This window comes from Apus apus, chromosome 3 (assembly GCF_020740795.1).
Source record: "Apus apus isolate bApuApu2 chromosome 3, bApuApu2.pri.cur, whole genome shotgun sequence".
Classification (NCBI taxonomy): domain Eukaryota; kingdom Metazoa; phylum Chordata; class Aves; order Apodiformes; family Apodidae; genus Apus; species Apus apus.
Window position 1 is genome coordinate 25626622 of NC_067284.1, and position 24386 is coordinate 25651007.

Here is a 24386-nt window from a genome sequence, read left to right on the forward strand (position 1 = left end):
CTCTCTGAACTTCAATACTCATTTGAGGGATAAAAATGTCAACTCACCAGCACAGTTTGTTAATTCTTCCTAACATACCACAAAACTTTGCTAAGATATGTGTATTTTCAAGGTGCATATTTTTAAGGTATTATACTTATCTGTACTCTACTTGGTGGCTAATAGTAGCTTTGGAACTATTTTGACAAATGTGGAAATATGAATGTATTACTTAATGTAAAATAATGAAATGGATTTTAGTTCATAGAAGCACAGATTTCCATCTTTCCTATTTTTATTAGTTACATTTTGGCTATTCAGAAATAAAACTTTTTTTCTTTACTTGATAAATGTGAAGTATTATTAAAGAGACCCTTTCTATTTAGTATGTAGAAGATAGATGGACTTCATTTTCTGTTACATAAAACTTTGCTCTTGTACATCATACCAGTCCTGCAGCAACATCAAATCCTGTTTAAAGGGTTGGTTTTGTTTGTTTTTTAAGTAATAAGCATCTGGGCACAATCCAGCTTCTGTTGAAAACAATTTCAGTGCTGTTGGTACTCAATGTCGCTTTGTCTTGCTTTGCTTAAAATATTACTAGTTTATTGTAATTACCATGTATTTTTGATAATATACACTGAAACCGCATACTGGAAGAGTTTAATGGATAAAATTACTTGTTTTGTAGGCTACTGTGAGAAAATTACTGCATATGATGAGAACCTGCTCTTAATTCACAGGCCTTGTGTTGTCAGCTGGGATGGGCTGGTTTGAGAGTTTATGTTGATTGAGACTTGAGAGAGAGTCACATTTAGTCACTCATTGATTTTTCTTTGTGTATTCTTTTCCAGTATGCCTCCCTGAAGTAAGTTCTTTTAAAAGTCAATCTTCAAGCTAGTTTCTACTATGTAAAAACAAAAATAAGCTAAAGAACAATGAAAAAGATACCTTTGATTCCCTACTAATGAAAGGGATGCAGTCTATGAGACGGCAGACAGCTGCCCTGTGAGATTTTTACTGACTGGACAGCTGACAAACCTATATTCCCCAGCCAGATTCAGCAAATGTTACCTGCCTTTTTCACGTGTAGAGAAACAGCTGGGGTGCACAGGAGCTAGTGCTACCATAGGAGAAAGTGGCCAAGGGCCAAAAGAAAGAGCTTGGCAGTACTCTTGGCAGGGGCAAGAGCAGTGAGGTAGTAGGATGTACTCAACCCAATGCTTTAGGAAACCAAATTTTTTCAAAACCTTTGTTTCTCAGTACTCCGTTAAAATGGTTATCAAACATAACCTTTTTTCTGTGAATTCCTTTTAAAAAAAAATGCAAGTTTTTCCAAACTTGACTTGCTGTATACAGTTTTATGAAAATACGGGAAAACAAAATTTTGCATAAAATATGATAAAGTGAATTTAGAATTATATTTCTCAATAGGTGAAAACATATAGCTAATTAAATTCCGTAACCTACTGCAATATTTCATTCAATTGCTGTGATTATCCCCCTGTAAAGTGCTGTGAGACTCTTACGTCTACATCTGAACTAGTAAATAGACCATCCTGGGACAAATTTCTGTCCCAGAGCTTAACTGTCATAGTGCAGCTTGACTTGCATGCTCATGACCAAACTCTTTCTGCAAGAGCTGTTAGGAATCCTGCTCAGCATAGGCTGAAGTTGTTCTAGGAATTGGTTCCCATTTTAACAGTATTGCCAACGTACCAAATGCGGTGTTTAGGTTTGTCCAGCCTTGTTTGGTTTACTGGTATAGATGGAGCACAGAGTTCTGAGTGTAAGAGCTGGAGTAGTTGTAAGGAGAAGAGAGTATTGCCTCTTTGCATTCAGTCCATTGTTAAGTCTATACATTTACAATTCTACTTCCTCTGTCCTAGTAGTAAGCATTCTAACAAAGATTTTCTACCCAGTGCCAGTAAAGGGTTTGATATGGGCTAAATTTCACAGCAGGGTTTAAGTATGCTAAAGCCCATGTTCATCCAGTATCTGAGTTTGACATCAGAAGATGTAATGCGTCTGAGTTTCGTGTGAAGCTATCAAGCCTTGACAATAGCTCTAACAGGTAGAGCATTGTGTCTTAAAGCAGTTCCCCGAAGTTCCAGAGATACTTCAAGGCTTTCTGAATATGTTGATCTAGTCTCTCCAGGCCATATATGACTACATTTTTATTGATGATAAATTTTCATAGGAGGCTTGAAGACTAAGCTCCAACTTCTAAATTAATTCTGTAGTGTTAAATAACCTATTCTGAACTGAAAGTGCCATTCACAGTTGATTTTTTTCCTGAAAAAAAAGAAAAAGAGAGCAGTCCAAAAAAACACAGCAGATCCAGCTCTGTCCATGTTTTGAAACTTTCATATTTCTAAATTTATCTGAATTTTGTGATCAGGTTTGTTATTAAGTGTTAAAAGCTATAGGTAAGTTTCACAAAAGAGTCTTTAATCTACACATTCCAGGTTCTATGTAAATTTAGGAGTGCAGCATTAACCTTAATATTGTCTACAATACTGCAAAACTTGGTTACCTAGTTTCGAAGGGGATGAGGAGTGTCAAGAAAATTTAGAAGGGCAGAGGAGGAAAAGGAAAGTTCTTCCAGGTAAGACCACCGTGGGACATAACATGGCATATCTGCGGTGGCATACAGAGCAAATTAAACTTCTAATCAATGCCTAACAAAAATACCTCTGCTGGAAGCTAATTAACATCACAAAATATCTGCAGCAGAAATTAATTTTAATGAAGGTGTATCTGGATGCATATACAGTGACTAATGAAGGAAGTCTTCTGAAACTTTATCACATCTGCACCATGAGCAGCAACAGTATACATGTAGAGATCATAGCAATTGATCAGAAATGTGAGTAGATTTCAGGCTGAGGAAGCTGTAGTCCATTAACCCAGAGAATACTTTACCACCAGTGGAGGAGCATTTAGCATTGTTTTTCTGAATGAGTTGAGCACTGTTTGTGCATCTAGAAAGAGGGGTGACAAAACATCTTTGTTCTATGTCAGCAACCATGGGATCTAAGCAGTTTCAGAGAGATGGGACAGAACTGGCACTTTGGTTATCACATCAGAATGTGAAAAGGCTGAGAGATGACTTCAAAAGTTTTAAAATGCAGTCCCATGATGTGTATACAATATAAATGCACATCTTTTAGGGTGGATAAGAGGTTACAAAGTCACCGTTATTGATTGTTAGTCTGACTGCTGAAACCATATGGGAATCTGAGCTGTTTCTGTTTGCAAGGTGCTCTGTAAATTATTATGCACCAGCTGGCGATGTGCCACCTGCAAAATGGATGGGGATCAGCAAAACTATAGTTCCAGAGTTTTATTCTGGGAACTGCTGCATCACTCAAACAGAGGTGTGGAAGGATGTACTTTTGTAAAGTGATAATACACAATCCCTTCCATATTAGTATATAGAACCGATGTAGCTCTGAGTTAATATGCTTAGGTGCTTTTTGGTTCTCCATTCTAAAAACCTGTATAGATAATGAGTCCCGTTCCCAAAGTCTTCTCATATAGAAAGAATTGTTAATACCAGATAAGGGATTATCCCTCCAATAAAGGAGTGACCATGGAATATTTAATGCCTTCTAACCATGCTATAGGAACCACAACAGTAAAAGTATGTAATTTTGCTTGTTGTAGTAGGAAACTGCTTTGGTATTGTTGAACAGAAGCTGATCATCACATTTCCAGCAAAATATAACAAATTACTATGTGGGCAAGGAGCTTTGCAATTCATGTGAGAGGAAGTTTCATATAAACAAATGTCATGTCCCTGATTTGTGTTTAGTATTTTGTTTAAAGTGTGCTACTACTAACAAAATAACTCAAAAAAATAATGCTATCTTGTGAAGAGGTCTGTTTTCTCACTATATATTTGTTACCAGATTCATTTTATTGCATTTAGTTAAGACAGTAGAATAAATAGTACTTGGTGAGCTCAGCTCTGTTTCTTTATGTGCAGTGTCAGCAGAATATTAACCAATTTCAAATTGTAGCCTCAGCCAGCAAGTACACTGAAGGTTGATTGTAGTCTGTCTCAGAAGGGATCGTTTCACTCATGGAAATTCATTTTTTATACTGATGTGAAATAGAATCCAGATTACTGTACAAATCACAAGCATAGATGTGAAATGCTACCAAGTTTTCCTTGTGACATTTAATCTCACTTTTCCCTGCCTGTCTTGCACACACTGTGCTTTGAAATTAGTACAAACTGGAGTGTAGAAATTGTGAGCCCCTCCTAAGACTGAAAAAGATGAAGAGGGGAGTAGGGGGAGGAAAACATGCAGAAGAAGTGAGCAAAACTCCAGTATTCAGAAATAAATACTGAAACATGTTAAGGTATCTCAAATTTTATACCCTAATGTGCTGCTGAACTAACTTCAGCACTGTCTTGTCAAATTCTTTGCTACCATATGATGTTACATTTCAAGACCAGCAAATTTACAGCTCCTCTTTTTTAGCTACAGGGTAATTCTGCACCTCCTACGCTGAACTGGCATTGTACTGAAGCAGTTTGTGTTCCTGAGCTTCACTTAACTTTCACATCGTGTTCGAGTGACAGTAGGCAGTAGTCTTATTATGGGGGAGGGAAGAAGGAGGGAGTTGTTTTTCCAGGAGTGTGTGTTCAGGTGCAGCATGTTAAAAATGTTATACACATTTAAGAAGAGAACATTTGTTACTTACTGCATAAACATACTCTCTTGATAAAATTCTGGACAATACATAGAGACCACATAACAAAGTAGCTGAATTATTTATGCTTATCTTCTGTTACTGCCATCCCTCCCTTCACGTGTTTTTCTGAGCAGGGCATATATTGTCTTCTGTGTGTATAGAGTGACTTATAAGCAACACTGTAATAAACTTTACAAGACAAAAGGAAAAATTAGTTTTAACTGAAAGGGAGGTGTAGTCTTACACAAAATGGAGAAGAAAAGGCAACTGGATGTTGATCTTGCTGCAGTAATTATTTTAGTGAAGCCACAGTTTCTGGTGCCTCAGTATCTCTAGATACAATGTGGTGTAATGGCTTATATTTCTTCATAGTATGTTGATTGATTACAAATACAAAAAAACACCCTTTAGATATATTGGAGCAGGTATTTTAAAGATAAAAATCTAAGACTATAATTAAGAAATAGTTTCTTAAAATTTAATGGATTTAATTATCTTTTTGTGTTTGAGGTGAAAGAAAAAGATACTTGAAGTCAACATTTTCCTAAGAAATGTGCACATGATGTTGTAACCTGTGTTAACATCAGTGGCAGTAAGTAGGTAGCTGAAGGGGATGAAGTATTTTGGCAGAACTTTGGTTAGTTGTGCCGACTGGCCAGCTTACAGCCTTTCTTAGATGTAGAGACTAAATGTTTTGTCAGCTAGTTCCATGCAGATATCACATAATACTGGATAGAGTTATTTGCTAGAAGAAAGGGAAGGCTTGTTGGAATATTGTTGTACTTTCCCAACCCAAAGTCTGCAGTTCTGTGACATGCCTATATTTGACAACTTCATGTAATGGCTAGGATCTAGTAGTTGACTCTGTATGAAATGGTAGTTGGTTTGTTTTGTTTGTTTAAACAGTGCTTTGACTTTAGTTAAGTGTTTGCTTATAGCTAGTGTTGTATAGATAAATAATATGACTGAAGCCTGGAAGACACTAGTAGTAATTGACTCTCCTGAATGATCTATATTTTCTAAAAACTACCACTTATGTGTAGTATGAAGCTTTTTATCCTTTCATCTGTGTACTTGCTTTGCCTATTATTCTTGCTGAAAGACAAAGGTAGCAGACCTTGGAGTCTTCAAACAGTCAGATGAGCTTATTTCTGCGTTAAGAAAAAACACTTAAAACTTACTGCACAATACTTTCATGAAGTACCCATTTGTTATCTTTTAATTTTATCGTTTTTAATTTTTTTATACACAATAGTGATTCATGAGCACAGCAGAGATTACTTTTCTTAAAATACTGTGTGATATATCCTAGTTTAATGAAAGTTTTCATTTTTAATTAAATTAGAGGAAAAGGCTTGCATCCTTTTTCCTTTCCCTCAGGGGAGATAACATTGTGCCATGTTATTCGTAAGTTTCTCAGGGGCGCTTTTTTGCTTTGATGAATTTGTCATAGTTAAGGAACATTGAAAGCTGGTAGCTTGCCAAAAGGCATGTCTTTCAGATTTATATTGCAACCTCTGTACATTAAACTGTGAGGGTATAGATAAACCAGTGAGGACGTGTCTCTGTTTTAGATTTAGCTGAATGTTTCTGTTCTCTGATACCTGTTGCATAGGCCTGTTGAACTTCAGAGAATAACAGAAAGGGAATGGTATTAATGGGGGGCTGGGAGGTTAAAGGGTCATAAAATTAGTCTTCAAATACATAGTTACTCAAAAGAATTAAGTGTACTGTTAGCACAGTGAAGAAGAGATGCAGTAATGGACCCAAACTGTGGCATGAATGTTTCAGGTTAGTCTGAAGAAAACAGTAAGGTAGAGCAGCTCTAGAATTAATTTCATGAGGGCTATTCATTTTGGTGGAACACAGATCAAATTATCCATTAGAAATGGCATTGTTGTGGCTGATGATGCCTGGGAATAATATCCTGCAAGATGTATCTTTCTGATTTAATGAAGAAATATTTAATATGAGTCCCTTAGTGAAAACCTTGGATGTTGAAAACTTGGGCAACAATTTGTAGCCTCACATGTGCTGAAAACAGGGTTGAAAGGAGACACCCCCACCTAGTGGATGAAGGAAAGGCTGTGTATGTTGTCTATCTGAACAGAGTTAAATCCAGTTGGTGGCTGGTCTCTAGTGTCCCCCAGGGGTCAGTTTTGCAGCCAGTCTTGTTCAATATCTTTATCAATGATCTGGATGAGGGGACTTGTGTGCAGTTCTGGGCCCCTCTCCAAGAAAGGACATTGAGGTACTGGAGTGAGTCAAGAGTGAGTGAAGAAGAACAATCAAGCTGGTGAAGGGTCTAGAGAACATGTCATATGAGGAGAGGCTGAGGGAACTGGAATTGTTTAGTTTGGGGAAGAAGAGGCTAAGGGGGGAAACCTTATTGCTCTCTACAATTACCTGAAAGGAGGTTGTAGTGAGCAGGGCATAGGCCTCTTCTCCCAAGTGAATAATAATAGGACCAGCGGGAATGGCCTGAAGTTGTGCCAGGGGAGGTTTTGACTAGAAATTAGGAAGAATTTATTTTTTTTTTTTTTTAATTTGTTGTTATTTCTGTTCCTCTCTTGGCTGTACGGTTGAACTCAAGGATCGTAGAGGTCCCTTCCAACCATAATGATTCTGTGATTCAGATATTTCTGAATGTTAAATGTGACTCTCAGTATGGGTATAACTAACCTAGTAAATGTTAGAGAGTTGTGGAGCTTCATTTGGTTCTTTTTTTTAAGAAGCTATTCCAATTGTACCCTTTGAATAAAAACTGGTGAAAGAGTACTTAGTATACTTTGTCAGCTGATGGTCAATATTCATGTGTTCTTTCACACAAGTATGTAAATGTTAAAAAGCAAAGAAAAAATATTTAGGTTTTTTCCCCTGATTTTATTGATTTAGATTCTGAAGTGCCTATTACTTTTTCTGAGGAGAGAAACAAATTTCCTCAAATAAAATGTTTTGTATAATTAATTCCATTCTTCTCAAGGAATTTCGTGCAAGCAATGCATGCATTATTAACTTATTTTTCAGAAGTTCAGGGAAGTGCTATTGTCCACATATGCATGTTAAAACTAGACAAGGTAAATCTTGAGTTTTTCTATAAACTGTTATGAGGTTATTAAACCACTTGGGTTAGAGGAACATTACAGAAGAATCTGGACTTTGTTTTCAACTGTTCTCTTCAGTTCACAATTTGACCAGCTGGAGGAAGTTAACTCCATCTGAAAAATGAAGCTTTGTCTGTTCAGCATAATTTCTGGGATCTATACATGGTAGAAATTGCGGGGTGAAAAGAGCTGTCAGCCCCTTTCTTGCTGGAGTGATGTGAAATGGTATTAACAAGGTCACTGTCCAATTGTTGTAGTGCATATCAAAACTTACGGTAAGGGACATCATGGTGACTGCAGCTTGGGGAAGTTCAGTGGAGATTCTTAAAAACTAAGCAAAATTGGCAGTAACAGTGCAAGTGAAACCTGTCATAGACTACTGGAATGGAATGCAAATTTAAAATAAAATTTTGAACTATTGATTAGATACTTATCACTGAATCAGTGAACCTGAAGGAAAAAAATCTGTCACAGATGTGAAAAATGTCAGAATTGTTCAATTAATCCACTCAAACAAAAGAAAAAAAACAATGTTAAGATGCATGGCAGAGGTGAAGAAACAAAGTAGGATAAGTATTACAGTTCTAGTATAAGAACTTGATGGTACTTTTTGTAGTACTTTTTGAAGATTGTCTGCTCCTTTCAAAAACATTATATGAAAAAAAAAAAAGTGCAACAGAAATTTGAAGCTTGGAAGATTTCCCATGTAAAGAGAGTATGATTAGGATATTTTAATTTCAGAAAAGATTGAAATAGGAGAGAGCCAGATCTTATCCTTCCTCATGCTGTAATGTAGGACAGATGATTTAAGGAAACGAGTATACCGAAGCCAAGAGCTTTAAATAATTTGTTACAAAAATGTATTTCAGTCTGTTGCACTTTGACAAGGTATCATCACTTAGGGCGAGCTATATATCTACAAAGCAAGAATTCTCAGGTTTTCCAAGACAGAAAGAAAAGCATTTAAAAATGCATAGTTCTATTAATGAATTTTTGGCTAGAGGATTTGAAATTGTGAGGCATTTGGCAACTTAATTAATCAGAAAGCAAAACAACATACTTGATTAATCCTAGTGGTATTTTGAAAATTAGAGGCAAAAGCTGTCTTTACTCTTCTAAATAGAAAATGCTGGGGTTCAGAACCAAGTAGGCAAACTGTTATCTATAGCTTTGAATCGCTGGAGCTGCTCTAGCAGTCTTGACTGTGTCCTAAATGCTTCCTGGGAGAATTAGCTTATTCTCTCAATGCTGTTGCCACAGATACTGTCAGATGCTATCTTCTCCTGGAGAAGGAGGAATGTGTTATTAGGAGTAGAAGAGGTCTAAATTGCTGTGATTTGGTTTAAAGTGTTTGCAAAACAATAAGTGATTTATGTAGGCACCCCCTTCAAAAACCTGTATGTGATTAAGTATTTTGTGACTAAATATCTGTTAACACCCATGACTCTTGAAGCTGAACCTCCAGTGAATATTTTCTTTAGTAAAACTTACTAGCTTTCCAGTCAGAGGTGTCAGAATGTTTGTATGCTTTTTTGTATTAGGAGAAAGGGAGGACATGATGTCTGAGGGGGAAAAAAAAAAGGATTAAAATATTGAATTTGTTCTTTGTATTCCTATTAAATGTCTTGATTAGAAACCTACACATGAAACTGGATTATTCTGAGAAATAACCTGCCACATGAAACATCTTGAAAAAAAAGTAGGTTTTTTTCCCTTTCTATTCCATTGCATAGCAAAAATATATTTCAAGGATATAAAACCTTACAAGATAGGGCAAAAGTATATTTTTTCTTATGGACTGTAGTAATTATTTATAATGGTTGCCATTACTCTAAAAACATATATTCTAAATTGTATTTCTTCTGTTTTTATTAGTTAAAACTTGCTTAAGAATAAAATACAATATTGAAAGAACAGCAAAATAAATCTATCTATATTTATTTTAGATTTAGAGATACAAACAAGGCACAGAGGGACAAGAAACCCAACTCAACATTTTATCTTTTGGAAAATACCATTGTTACAAATAACACGAACATCAACTGATTGTACAGTTCTTCTGACAGTTGCTCAGGTACTGGGCATAAAGCTGTGTACCAGAGATACTTAGTCTACTGTGGACTACAAAACTCTACAGTGTACATGAACAAACAAACCAGTGAGCAAAGAATTGTTGCATTACTTGTAGAGTTATCACAATTGTTAACCTGGTATTCTTCACCAAACGTTAGGGTAGCACATTTCTAGGAAAATCATGTGCACAGCAGAAGGAAGCAGTGATTCTAGGAAACAGTTAATCCCTTTGGTTCTGAGAAGCTGATGTTCAACTGACCAGTTAGACAGGAATTACACAGGAGCAGAATTTGCTGGTTTAGTGCCTTCCCCACAATCTAGGAAACAAGACGGATGAGAGAAAAAAGTGAACAAGTAGGTGGTATGAAATAAGCCTGTAGTAAGGTTACTTGCACATTGTCTATTCTCCCCTAAACTAATGAATGATATTTGGAGAACTACTTTGTCTTTTTGCTCTCTGGGGAGTTTATACTTTACTGTGTAAAGGAAAAAAAAATAGTGGTTAATTCTTAGTAAGGTTTGAATGAGGAAATTAACATGAAAAAATGGCAGTGGACAAAAACTAGCATACTGGTGTAAGTGTGTATAGAAACTTCATGTTTAAAAATGTATTTCAGTGCATCGTATGATTATTTCCACAAACACTTCGGTGTTGGTTATGCATATATAAATTGTCTCCATTAATGTAACGTTGTCATTGTCAGTAACACAAAATTGCTTAACACATGAAAAAAAAGAAACCAAATTAGTGTTGTGTGACCCCTGTTTGCCTTCCACAGCTGCAGTTCATCTCCAGTAGAAGATACAGAGATAATAGGGATGTCTTCATAGTGCTGTAGCGTACAGTGAACAAATCTCCCATATAGTGGTGGGCTCAGCCAGGAAATAGGATGTGTGCCCCAAGTTTTTTGTGCAGCTCTGAGCCTTACCTAGCAAACTCTGCCCAGAAAGTACTGAAGAGAGGAGGGGATCAAAGAAGCACATCAAAATAAACTGTAATATTGCTTTCAAACCTCAGCAGATTTCTTTAGAGCCAGATTTGATGTCTTTGCACTCATAGTAATAGTTTCAGAAAGTTTTCAAACTAGAAAACTCATAAGGCTTAATTTTTAGTGTTTAAAAGAGTCCTAAATAATGGATGTTTATTGACTGCTATGAAGTGACAAGACAGATTGCTTATAAAGCTGGAAAAGAAAACAAATCTTCCACGGGAAATCTCAATATTCTTTATTAAAATAGTATTAATTATATATGGGAGCAAAAATGGCACTTTCTAAATTCTTTAGAAAGAAAACTTGAGCATTTGGAATTCTCATTAGGGGGACAGAGTAAATGACAAACTAAAAGCTCATTTAGTTTTTAATACATATCAGCTTGCATACAATACACAGGGTCTCAGGTGCAGTTCAGACTATCCCATAGAGCTAGTGATACTTATAAACTAATAAAGCAGTCTTGTAGAATGAGGAACTATAAAATGAGGAAGAAAAAAACCCACCCAAACCTAGCAGTCAGCAACAGATATTCAAAATGAAGAGAAGCTGAATTGCTTTGTAAGAGTGACACCCATATGATTAACTTAAATGACAACATGAACAGGCTAGAGTTGGTAGCTTAAGATGTAGTAGTTCCTTAGCATTTTAGTTATTTCATGGCTTAGAATTGTACTTTCCAAAACTACTGATTTTTAGATTAATTTAGGACTTTTTTTGTGAATTTTACATAATGTAGTTTGGACAGGCAGGTGGACAACACTGGGAGGAGGCGTCTTGAAGAGGGGTGACTTAAGTAACCCTATAAATACTGTGGTGGAGATACTAAGTTGGTAATGAATATAATGAAAAGGAACGTAGGTACTTGGGAGAAAAAAAAAAGCAATATGTAATTATATCAAGTGGACGAAACTCCCTAATACGTCATATCTGAGCATTGCCTAGAAACAGCTTGCTGAACATGACCTTTTTCCTGGCAGTGTTAGTGAAAATCAGATGAGCCATAATTAAAGCTGGGTCACAAAGTAGAGAAACATTGATTTTAACCATTATGCCATTTCTGTTAATGAAAATAAGTAAATAAAGTGCAATTTTATGAAGAGCAAAACTAAAACCTTCTTAGTTCACTCTGAATCTAATAAATATTTCTCTTGTTTCATGTGATCTACAGACATATAATCAATTAAATGCTCTTTTGAAAAAAAAAAAACACCCAAGTAACTTTTTCTGTAAATTACATAATTTTACCACTCTACCATACCATTCACAACCCCTGGATTTTTTGCCTATGTGTAGGAGGGAGAAAAATTACCAAAGAATCATGTTTTCCAGTACTTTATTCTATTTTATTACTTCACATGGGTGTTACCCATCAATTCCAAACTACAGAAGTTGGGAAGGCATTTTGTTGAAAGTATTATATAAGAATAGTAGATGGCTACTACCATTAACCTGGTATGCTGCACACAATCCCCACCAACATACTTGCTTTTTTCTGTTGGCAATGCAACATGCTTTCAGTTACATGTTGAGATTACTTACAGAAAAAAACGCAGGAACCTTAATTTATTTACATAGTCTTTTTGACTGTGGAGTACAAGTACTGCACAGTGTTCCTCAGAGTGTTGTGTTGGTCAACTAATCTTCCAAATTGACTTTTAGAAGGCTTTTCTAAGGAAACCAGTAGTCAGGTGATGGATGCATACAGTCAGTTCTTGAGGGATGTGTATTTAGACCCAAGAGCTGTGAAAAAATTCCAGATGTGCAGAGCATTTAAAGACACTGATTTACAAACTCAAGACATGTATTTATCTGAACAGATGTGATCCAGCTGGTATTAGGGTCCTTGCTTAATCAAGAGCTTCTTTCAGCTCTCTCAGATGAGACTAAGAGTTACATGTTTGTTACATTTCTAGGAAAAACAAATGCAAAACCTGCAGATTTTTAAAATTGAACAAAAAGGCCAATACTTGTTGGTATGCCATGCTTGGCACTTTCTAAATAATTCTGGAGATCAGACAAGTACCGAGAGGACTGGCTCAGGTACAGATATGTTTCTTTATTGCTAGCAAGTACTTTCACTGGGAGATTCTATGTGCTTATCATGAAATTAACACATTGATTTATCTTGTAAGTCTGTCCTCTAAACTTTGCTGTTGTGGCAGTTTCACCCTAGAGAGTTTACTTTGATAGATGTAGCTGATGGGAAATTGCCCAATGACCTCTTCCAGTCACCTGTTCTTCTTGCAAATCTGCATCACATTTGTATTTAAGAGTAGTGTCTGTATGCAGGGAGGAGGTTGCCATGCCGGCCTTGTCCTGAGTATTGGGAGAGATGTGGGAGTCTCTCAGCCAAGCAGGCCGAAAGGAAACTTGGGCACATACTATGCATGCGGAGCTCCCCACACTATGTTCCTCAGACTGGAAAATAAGATAACCAGACCTGCGTAACATGAACATGCCTAATTGTATGGCTTAGCATAACCATGCCTTATTCTTGGTAGAATAAAACTATGGGATGAAAGGCAATCTGGACTAGTGGAGCTGTAGGAAGAAAAGGCATAAACAGTGAATGTTCCAGTAACCATTAACAGTTTGGACAGAGGTATAGGATTGGGGATTGGAAGGCTTTTGTAACCTGGAGGACAATTATACAATAGATCTGCTTTCACTCTAGGTCTGAAGAAATTACTTACTCCCTTGTATTTATCTTCTTGCAAGTTACAGCTGTGCACTTTTTCATGTACTCTGATAAAAATTACTACTTCACTTCGAAGTTCGGGATTCAGAGGCTTAGAAGAAAAAAAGAAAATATCTTTCTTACAGAAATAGTTTAGAATCTGCTGATGTTAAATTTTTTCAGCAAATTTAATACTGGAAAACTGTTTGTCACATGATTTAGTGAATCTAACCTATAACCTTATATGTAGAATACTGCCTTATTCATGTTTGCTTATACTTTGAGTGGTCTGTTACCTAGTAAAAGTTGCTTGTAATGAGAAGTCTTCTTAGGACATGAGAAACTAGCTAATCTTTTTCTGTGGTGTTTGTCCTGATATTTGTCTTTTTTTCTTTAAAGTTCAAAATGGTGTTTTTTCTAGTTATTTGTGAGTTTAGATGCTGCAAGATTTATCTGTGCCTTTGGCAACAGATAATTAAACTGTGTTCTGGAACAGAGTTTAACATGTCCCTTTCAGTTCCATACACATACTGCATATTGTTTTCTGTGGATAACATTAATTTCAACAAAAAAAAATAATACTAGGTTTGTGCCAATTAACACTATGAACCTTATAATAATATATCCCTTTGAGAAAACAGTTTAGCACATGGGCTGGTATCTCTCACCTTTGATTGATATTGAAAGTAAGTGCTATCTTATGTCATATTCAAGGAAGAAGCCCTTGTACTGAGGTGGTAAATGTGCCCATATTAAGAAAAACTGCATCCACGAGTAGCTGACTAGAAACAGTTCATTGTAAAAGCCTGTCTTAGCTATTTTTTTCTACTTTACCTATGAGAAACCCAGTAAAATTCACTTAAAACTGATGCAGATGCAGTTATTTAAGACATAATAAGAACATGGAATTAAAATATGAATTTACAGGATTTAATAAAAGTACACTATCTTAACATCATGAGTTACAAATTACTTGTTTTTGTTTTCAAGGATTTAATGTGTTCATTTAGTAAACCTGAATGTGAGTAATGAAAGACAAGCGTACAAATGTTTACTGTGTGAAAGGATGTATAGAAGGTCCTTTGAGCTATTTAATAGCTGAAATATGCTACTGTTGCATGCAGATTTCCATATCCAGTGTATTTGAAGAGTTGTAAATCTGTAAATGATAATCCTAGCTGATGGAATCTGATGCAGAGAAATCATATCTTGTCTGTGATTCCACCCACGAAGTAATGAAATCTATAACTCATTTCAACTTCTGAAGGCATGTAATAATCCTTATGCTGATCTGCTAAAATGTGTGAATCATGTTCTACTGAGATTTTAATGCTATATTCTATATCACAGACAATGACTAAAGCAGACACTAGCCTGTTCTGGAGAAAATTATAATCAGAAGTGTTGTCTCTGGGTATTTCATCGCCATGTACCTCTGTCCTCTAATACAGTATAATTTACCATTAATATTCCCCTATTTTGTTCAGCTGGGAGAAGAGAAGGCTCTGAGTAGACTTTGTAGCAGCCTTTCCAGTACCTGAAGGGGCCTACAGGAAAGATGGAAGGGTCTTTTTACAAGGGCATGTAGTGATAGGACAAGGGGAAATGGTTTTAAACTGGAAGAGATAAATTGAGGTTATACAGTAGGAAGAAATTCTTAACTATGAACGTGGTGAGATACTAGAACAGGTTGCGCAGGGACATTGTGGATGCCCTCTCCCTGGAAGTGTTCAAGGTTGGATGAGGCTTTGAGCAACTTGCTCTAATGGGAGGTGTCCCAGCCCATTCAGAGGGTTGGAACTTTAAGTCCCTTCCAACCCAAACCATTCTATGATTCTATTTTCTAGTACCTTAATTTAAATACAAATAATACAAACACTTCTGTACTATTCTATACACTATAAACTGTGTAAAGTCATCACTTTATCACACTGACCTATCATAGCTATTATGTGCTGTTCTTCACCTAGTGAGTTCTTCCAGATGGTATAAAACCAGTGCATAGAGAAACACCACTGAACTGCTGGGAAGTTCAAGCATTTTAAGTACTGTTTTTGTTCCACTGACAAAGGCATTAAGTTAATATATAGAGGACACTAAATAGAGTAAATCTCATTAAATTACACTTCTCTGAACAACCCTTTTGAACTGAAGCAGTCAGTAGTAATGGTTATACAGAGTGATTATGGATGTGTTTTTGTGGATGACTGCAAACAAGACAGCTCATTATGCTTGTGCTCAGAGCTCACTGGATGTGAACTATCTGTATTTCAGTAGCTATGTAGCTCTAATAGTGTGGTAAAAAGTGATTTTTAAAAAAGCTCTGGCCATCTCTATAAATACACAATTAGCTATTGATTCCTGAAGGAAGCATACCTCCAGTGTAAGTGCTCTGAACTCCTAATCTGTTCCAGTTATCTCAATTACCTGATCTGTGCTTTACAAAGTTATGTAGGCTTGTATGTTTTTGCATCTCCTGGCAGCTACCACTGTCATGATAACACAAAGGTTCCAGTCACTCAAGCTCTAGGATTTAGAATGAATGTTTCCCTGTCCCACCTTTCTTGCATAACCTCACCGGTGTCATCAGGATATGCCTACTAAAGCAACACAAAGCATTTTAACTGATAAGATGCTATTTAGGTCTGCTTAAAACCCACTGATTAAAGCATTTGCTTGAATAATGGAAGGTGTTCTCTCACCCCTTCCTTACAAAATCTTTTATCAGGGATTGGAACAGAGGTTGTATACATCTCAGTTGCCTTTTAAATTACCCTTATGTAAGGCTCTTAGCTCTTGCTGTGAAAGTGTTTTAGTTTTCACACTTGGATATTTACTGACCCATAGACAAGGGTGCACATAGCTGTGTCTGTGGTATAGTGGCTTAGGACACACATGCTGTGACTTAGTTATGAGGTCCTCACAGTGACTAGATACTCACTAGATGCTTTCTCCCTGTCCCATAGCTGAGAGGCTTAGCCACTGAGGCACTGGGCTTGAATATGGGCTGCATATTCACTTTTTGAAGCGGTTGTCTGATAAAGGACTAGTTGGTATAGTCACCTATTCCTAGACATGACTGATGGCTGTGAGTCCATAGAGGGGGAAGATGCATTCCAGTCTTCTTTTTACAGAAATTATTATGATTTCTCTGCACTAAGCTTAGGTAGCATCTTATGCTCACCTCTTCCCATACTTTGTGTACTAATCTTTCTCATACGCTGTTTAGGTGTCTTAACATAGTACTGAAGATGACAGTTGCCACAGGGTATCAATGGCCTTGCAGTTATAAAACCAAGCATTTTTTTTGAAGGTGGTTGTAAAATGAGTTTGATAACAGCTTTCTTTTAACAGTAGAAACGTCTATGTTGTCTGGATTTCAGAATCCAGCTTCCAAATAAAAATTTGTGGAAAAATTACTAATTTGTCTGGCTTGTTACAATTAAATCTTAAACCCCGATGTTGGAACTGGCTCCTAAGTAAATCCTGATCATGCCTAGCTTTTAATAAGTTGCATCTACGAGGATATTATGCAGTCTTATCGTGTGGTATACTTCGCAAATGTAAACGGCAGCAACACTGCGGGGAGGGGCTACGGGCAGGGGATCACACAATGAAGGACAGGGACAGGCAGCCCCACGTTGCTGTGTTTGCAGCCAGGACCAGCGCTTGCAAGACCGCACCTTGGAACTGCGAGCCATTATGGGTCGTTGCCGCTTATTGTCCGCTGCTGCTGGAACAAAGGAAAGAAGTAAAAGATAGAAGAAAGAGGAATAGGAGCCCAGATAAAAGAGAGCCTGCTGTGGCTGGAAAGGGACATTGTTCTTGCTTTTTCTCGCGAAGCCTGCTCGCCGAGAAGCTACACAAACGGAGCCAAAGAAACGGAAGAAGGGAGCTGGAGCACAGTAAAAAAGCTGGGATCACCGCTCCTACCCCAAAGCCTCCGTCATCAAGCGTTCCTAAAGCAGCCCTTGCAGCCGCGCTCCCGAGGCCCGGCCACAGCTCCAGTCCTTGCAGCCGCGCTCCCGAGGCCCGGCCACAGCTCCAGTCCTTGCAGCCGCGCTCCCGAGGCCCGGCCACAGCTCCAGCTATGTGTCCCTGCCGTCCTCTGGGCTCCAGCTGCCGCACAACCCCAAAGCTCCAGCAGCTGCAGCCGCGCTCCCGAGGCAGCCGTCGCCGTTCCCCCTGTGAGTGTTTCTGAGCCGGAAACTGCGAGGCTAACCAAGAAACCTCTATTCTGCGTTCTCTTCCCCTGGCAAAAGTAATCGGCCACACGCAGACATACTCACCTCATCGACCCTATACGGGAAAGGCGTTGGTGTCTCTCTTTACGCTCAACTGTAATAGTCTTTCTCTTTACTGGCCGGGTACGTTTGCATATCCAGTTTCTCCCCCCACTCCCCCTTTAAAAACTGTTACGGTAAAGTTGTATTTTAAACGCATAATCTATATTTGTGCTGGTGCGCGCACATCTGGGCGGAGTTTCGTGCTCTAGAGACAGAGCTGGTGTAGCCAGCCGGTCCCAAGTTAGGGACGAACCCACTGGGAAAGTAAAACCACCCAATTTGGGGCTGTTCCTCCTCTAATTGAGGAGAAGGGGAATCCATGATTCGACGCGAGTTTTCTAGCCCGAATTGAACTCGGATCGCAACAGGGGATTCTGTCAACAACATAATAAACCACAAAGCCTGACTAATGCGACATGTATTACGATCCTGGTCACAGTTCACCAGTTTTTTTGTTTAATGGATTAGGCCATATTGTGTATGTACTTCAACCTACTTTTTCTTCAGGTCGTTTAGTAGAAATTTACACTGCCTAATTTCTGTGTTTTTTTTTTTTTTGTTATTTTATTTTTTTAATATTTTAAAAAATATTTTTTAAAATTCCTATTTGGTACATTTTTTGTTGGTAATCAGTGGTGGTTATTTGGAGATGGGAAATTTTTTGACCATGTGTTTGCTCATGAAATTTCTTTTATGTATTATACCTACCAGGCACTTAGAATGTTGATAGTAAGGATCTGATTAATGTTTTCTCTAATACAAATAAGCTAACTGAAATATTGAGTAAAAGGCAAATCTTAGTGAAATCTTAGCAGTGAAGACTTAAAGAAGGCATTCAATAACTCCACTTTCTTTGTGTCTTCCGCCACTAGGGCACCCGCCTCGTTCATCAGTGCTTTTACATTTCTCCTGGTCTTCCTTATTCCAGCATTACTGCCGCTGATATCTATCAGGAATTCATGTTTTTAACTTAATTCCCAGCGCTTAATTATATCATAACAATAACTATATGAAAATAACCAAGTCTTCCAAGGCTCTAGCAGCTGACCTCAGTTCACAGAACAGTCTACCTGCTAAAGAAGTAATTGTACACTGCTACTATGGTTTCTACAGCATTGAACCTAATTCAACTCCATCATTCTTGAATGGTGGTCATCTAAAAAGATTTGTTGTATTTCCCCATTCATGTTCTGTGAAGCTGGGAAGAAGACAACATGATTTTTCTTAAACTGAAGTAATACCTGCTGGTGATTTTCTTGCGTAAAAAATGTCACCATTGTTTCCCGAGGAGTGTCTTGTTTATCTTTCAGAGAGTACAAAGCTGTGTCTTCTGATCTTGCATTTCTGCTCATCATGATTAGCACTTGACCTCAGACAGAACTTTGAATTACTGTATTTATTCTTTAGCAGATTTGAAAGAGACAGTAAATCTTACTTCTAAAGCTTTGACAGAAAAATACGGCTTGTGTCACTGGATTTTTGAAGTTCACTTTGAAGAGGAATTAAAGTTACCACTGATCTCCCTAACACTGAAACTTAAATCAGCTAATTCTGCCTGAAGAGAGGTTGCTGGAAAGTATATAGGATTAATATTGTGTGAGAGATTAGATTATACCCTAAAATTGTTTGTTTTAAAAAACACTGATGAGTTGTCAGAAGCATTCCAATAGCTCTGAAAGTTGTGGTGCTAGCAGTTATGCTTGTCATTGCTCTGATCCTTTTGAAGTCCAGTAAGTTGTAGTGGGCTTCTGTGCAGCCAGATCTGGATGGTGATGCAGTAATTTTCCATGTATGTAAGGAAACTAGAGACAAAGCATTCCTATGTTATCACAAGACAAATGGAGGTTAATGCAGAGATCATTTCATAGAGGCAATGCATTCTTCTGTCTTGCATCAAAATTGAAAAGTCAGCACTTGGCAGAAGACATCATTCATCACTGTGACACTTTTCATACTAAATCTTTTTTCTCTTAAGTACCTGGTAATGTTGTACACCCACTAGGAAGTCCTCTGCATTTGTCACAACGCAGATCAGACTTAATGTTTTGTCATTAGTTTTGAACTAAAGAAAAGGTGAAGAATTATGAGCAAATTGCTTATGGAAATGCTCTGTATTGTACAATACATTTAGTTCTCTAAACTTGAAAAGTGTTCACAGTGAGTTTATCTAGTATTTTGCCTCCACATTAGCAGGATGCAAAACATATTTCAAAGAGATTTATCCTCTTAAAACATTTTATGTCTTCATTGACTTTAGGGAAGTACTCTAATGGCAGTCCTGTGCCAGATGATGTCAGGAAGGTTTCAAATTTCACAGAAGTAAATTATCTATAAATGGATACTAATTTTTATGTGGTTTTGTTTCTGAAAAAACAGTAAAGAGGAAGGGGATTACAGCAGCAGATCTGGCTTGTAATGTAAATCCAATTTTCGTCCATTCAGTGAAGTAATTTGTCAGAGAAATAGCATTGTCATTGAATTAACTTATAAATGTCAATCACTTTTTCCCACCTCATGCTGAATCATATCAACAGAAAATGTTTCATGACACTACTTAAGTTATCAGTGTCTTGGTGTAACTAATGTAAACCTCAAGAGTTTCTCCAACCTGAACATTAAATCTTAGCTATTGTTACGGATTCCAGAGGTATGTGTCTTTAATGAAGCATATACATTTGACCTAAGCCTTTCCTGAGGTCCCCTAAACAACACATTTATCAAATAGTTTATACATCACAAATAGGAAGTTCATTTTGTAGTATTTTGTATGATAAGAAACCAAAGACATTGGGATTGTGTCACCATTTGACTCAGGTTCGACAGTAATGCTCTCGATCCCCTTCCCCTCCCATCCAGGTAGTGAAGGAGAGAGAGAAAAAGAGAGAGACTTTGCTGTATTGAAAACTAAACTACAAAGCTTTAATGAAACACCAATGATAAAAGAGAATATATACAATATATACAAATATGTTCAGATATGTGCAAAAGCCTCGTTCCTCCTCTCACCCCTAGCAACTCCCACAGCATCTCCTGAGCTGCAAACAGTCCTGAAAAATCCCGGAGCTGCTGGAGAAAGTGCAGAGTGATGAGGGTCAGGAGAGCTTGAGCCTGGGGGCCGATAGTGATGGATGGACGGAGTCCTCCCCGGATGCTGGCCATGGACGGAAGAGAAGGGAAGAAGAAGCAGGAAGGAAGTTGTCTTCTGTGATCTCTGACCTTCCTCTGAGCTTACGTAGATATATGGAATGGAATATCTCTGGCCAACTTTGCTGTCTGTCTAACTCAGCCTCCTACGAGGGGGTCATAGATCTCCCCGTAATGTAATGTCTGAGCTGGCAGAGTGAAAGTGTGACCTTGAAGACCCAGCAGTTAGAGGAACATTCCACTCTTATCAGTCTTTGTTGGAAGGCTCTGTGACTAGTTAAAAGAAAGCTTGCTGAAGGAAAAAAAAATGAGTAAAAGGAAAATTGGCTTCATCCTAGCTTAAACCAGGACAGATTGTTAAGCCATTTCAACATCAGCTGCATAGCACCTCTATGAAACTGTAATTACAATCTGCTGTAATTGCAATAGAAATAGCAGTAATGTAAGGGACTGTTATTTCTATTATTGTTTGTGCTTACATCTGTTGAAGATAGGTGTAGGTATAAAGAAGACTAACAAGTCAGCCATCACCACCTTGTAGTTCTCGGTCTATACATAACATATAAAGAGAAGTAATATTGCTGATTGATCAAGTACAACCTCTTTCAGAGCAAAACAGGTGTTCATTTTAGCACACAGAAGTTGGAGTAAGTGTGGCAGAAAGCCAGCATGGATGAACACAGAGCTCCTGACTGACTTATAACACAAAAAGGAACGGAAGTAGATGGAAGCTGGACAGGCTACGTCAAAGGAATGCAAAGACATTGCCTGTGCGTGTAGGAGTGGGGTCAAGAACGCCTTTAAACTAGCGGGGGGACCAGACAGGCACCTAGAAGGGCTTCTGTAAATGAGCCAACAGCAAAAGAGGAGACTTAAGGAGATTCAGTCCTTTGCTTAGTGGGACTTAGTAACAAGGGACAGGGAAAAGGTTGATTAATAGAATGGAATAGGGTGGGATAATTTCATTTGAAAGTGACCAACAGTGATCATCTACTCCAATTGCCTGGGCAGTTCAGGGCTAACCAAAAGATAAAGCATGTTGTTAAGGGCATTGTCCAATTGCCTCTTAAACACTGACAAACTTGAGGCATTGATCACCTGTCTAGGAAGCCTATTCCAGTGTTTGACTACCCTCTCAGTAAGGTGCTTCCTAATGCCTAGTTTAAGCCTCCTCTGACACAGCTTTGAACCATTTCCACATGTCCTGTCACTGAATACTGGGGTACAGAAATCTGCAACCCAGCCTCAGAAAACTGCAGAGAGCAGTGAAGTTGCCCTTCAACCTCCACTTGTCCAAACTAGACAAAACCAGAGTCTTTCACCACTCCTCACATGACATGCTTTTCAGCTCTTTCATCAACTTTGTTGCACAATCTGGCATTCAGACCTGTTAAATTTCATGCCATTAACAATTTTCCAGTGTTCCAGTCTCTCTAGAGCCCTCTGCAAGGCTTCTTGTCTTTTAAGAGAGTCAACATCACCTCCCAGTTTGGTATCATCAGCATCTGCATCACTGATAAATAAATATATTGGAACAGGACTGACTGAATGCTGCAAACACCACTGGTGAGTGGTTACCAGCCATGTGTAGTCCTGTTCATTACAACCCTTTGAGCTCTTTGCCCTTTAGCCAGTTCATTGATCAGCTCGGTATACCCACTCATCTTGCAGTTGGACAGCTTGTCCAGAAGAATGCTGTGAGGAGATTAACAAAAGCCTTACAAAAATCCAGAAAAAAAGACATACACTGCCTTCCTTTCATCCACTAGGCAGTCCCTTATAATACAAGGTCTCAATCATTAAGCAAGAATTTCCCATTGCAAACCTTTGTTTGACAATGCCTGTGACATAACACAATTTGTCTATTTTAATCATCTGGATGAAGGGATGTGGTGTATTCTTCGCAGTTTTGTGAACAATATCTAATTGAGCGTTCTAGGGTAGCAGCAGTTGATCCTCTGTCAAAGTGACCTGGACTAGCTGGAGAAATGGACTGACAGGAATGTAATGAAGTTCACTAAAAGCAAATACAGAGTCCCATATTGAGAATAGAACAACCCTATTAAACAGTATAGGCTGGGAGTTGACTGTGTAGGCTCTGCAGAAAAGTGGGTGGGAGTACTTGATGCATTGAGGCTGAGAATGCTTGGCTTATTGAACTAGAAGAAGAGGCAAATGAGAGATCTCATTGCTGTCTACAGCTACCCAGTTGGAGCACAGAAGATAAAACAAGGCTACATGGGGATGCACAGCAATAGAATGAGAGTCAACAGAAGCAAGCAAGAATGTAGGAAATTTGAATTAGATAACATGAAAAAAAAATGCCATGAGGGTGCTGAAATGCTGGAACAAATTGCCCAGAGGGAGTTTTCTATCCTTGGAGATGTTCAAGGCTGTACTGGACACGTCTGGGGCAACCTGATACAAATAGACCTAATTTTAGTGAGGAGTTGAACTGAATGACCTTCAGAGATCCCTAGTAACCTAGATTATTCTGTCACTCTCTGATTATTTTGTCATCTCATATTCACAGTAATTGTTTAAGTTTTCTCCTGGAATGTAGATTTCCATTTTTTCTTTAGTTAATTCACAGGCAAAATCTTTTGAATGATTCTTCAGTTATCAAAATGTTGACAGAAATGTGATGGTGCTTAAGCCTTGGTCACAGTCCATACTGAGAGATCCTGTCTATCAAAGTGATTTTAACAGGTTCAAATTATGTTGGTGCTCAGTTTAAGACTATATTTGAGGTATAACATGTTTATTATTAGAAAGAAATGTGTCAAACATTTATCCATGAAACTTAAAGTTCCTTATGGAAGTGGAATCTTTGTAAGAACTGTCTTTTTATAAATAATTTTAAGTTCAAGGAAGGTTGCACTTCTGAATGTAATTTTTTCCCTTTTTTATTTGCAGAAAATATTGAACAACTGAGTCCTATTGGACCTAAGGTTGCTTTTAGAAATTTGGAATTTATTGCATATGTTTTTTAGCATATATGAACTTGATTTATTCAGTGTGGCTTTCCCCATGATGACTTGTAGAATCAGTAGTTATAGAGCACTGTGCTCTGTAACTTGTCGTTTGAAAATCATTGCTCTAAAGCGCTGCAAATAAACAGATGTCCCTAGAGACAGCTTAGTTTATGCTTAACAATATTGGCTTGTTTTCCTGATAGGCTAGGAACATTAATAATACATATTTCCTCCATGACATATTGAAACTATTTCTATCACAATTTAAAGCAGTAAGTAACATCTGGTATAGTTATTTGTTGCTTATAATGATAAATCTTAGCAAAATGCTGAGTTCTCCTGACATGTTTGAATTGAGCTTGCTTTTGATAATATTTTAACTTGTAATGCACTGCATAGATACACCAAAGTAGCATTATTGTTTATATTTAATATATTGAGGTTTT

General features: G+C 37.6%; 1 protein-coding gene across 1 annotated transcript in view; it reads left to right on the plus strand.

The window, feature by feature from the left end:
• CSMD1 (CUB and Sushi multiple domains 1) overlaps positions 1-24386 on the plus strand; it is a 1033138-nt gene that overhangs the window by 363536 nt on the left and 645216 nt on the right. The gene's annotated exons all lie outside the window — the stretch shown is intronic.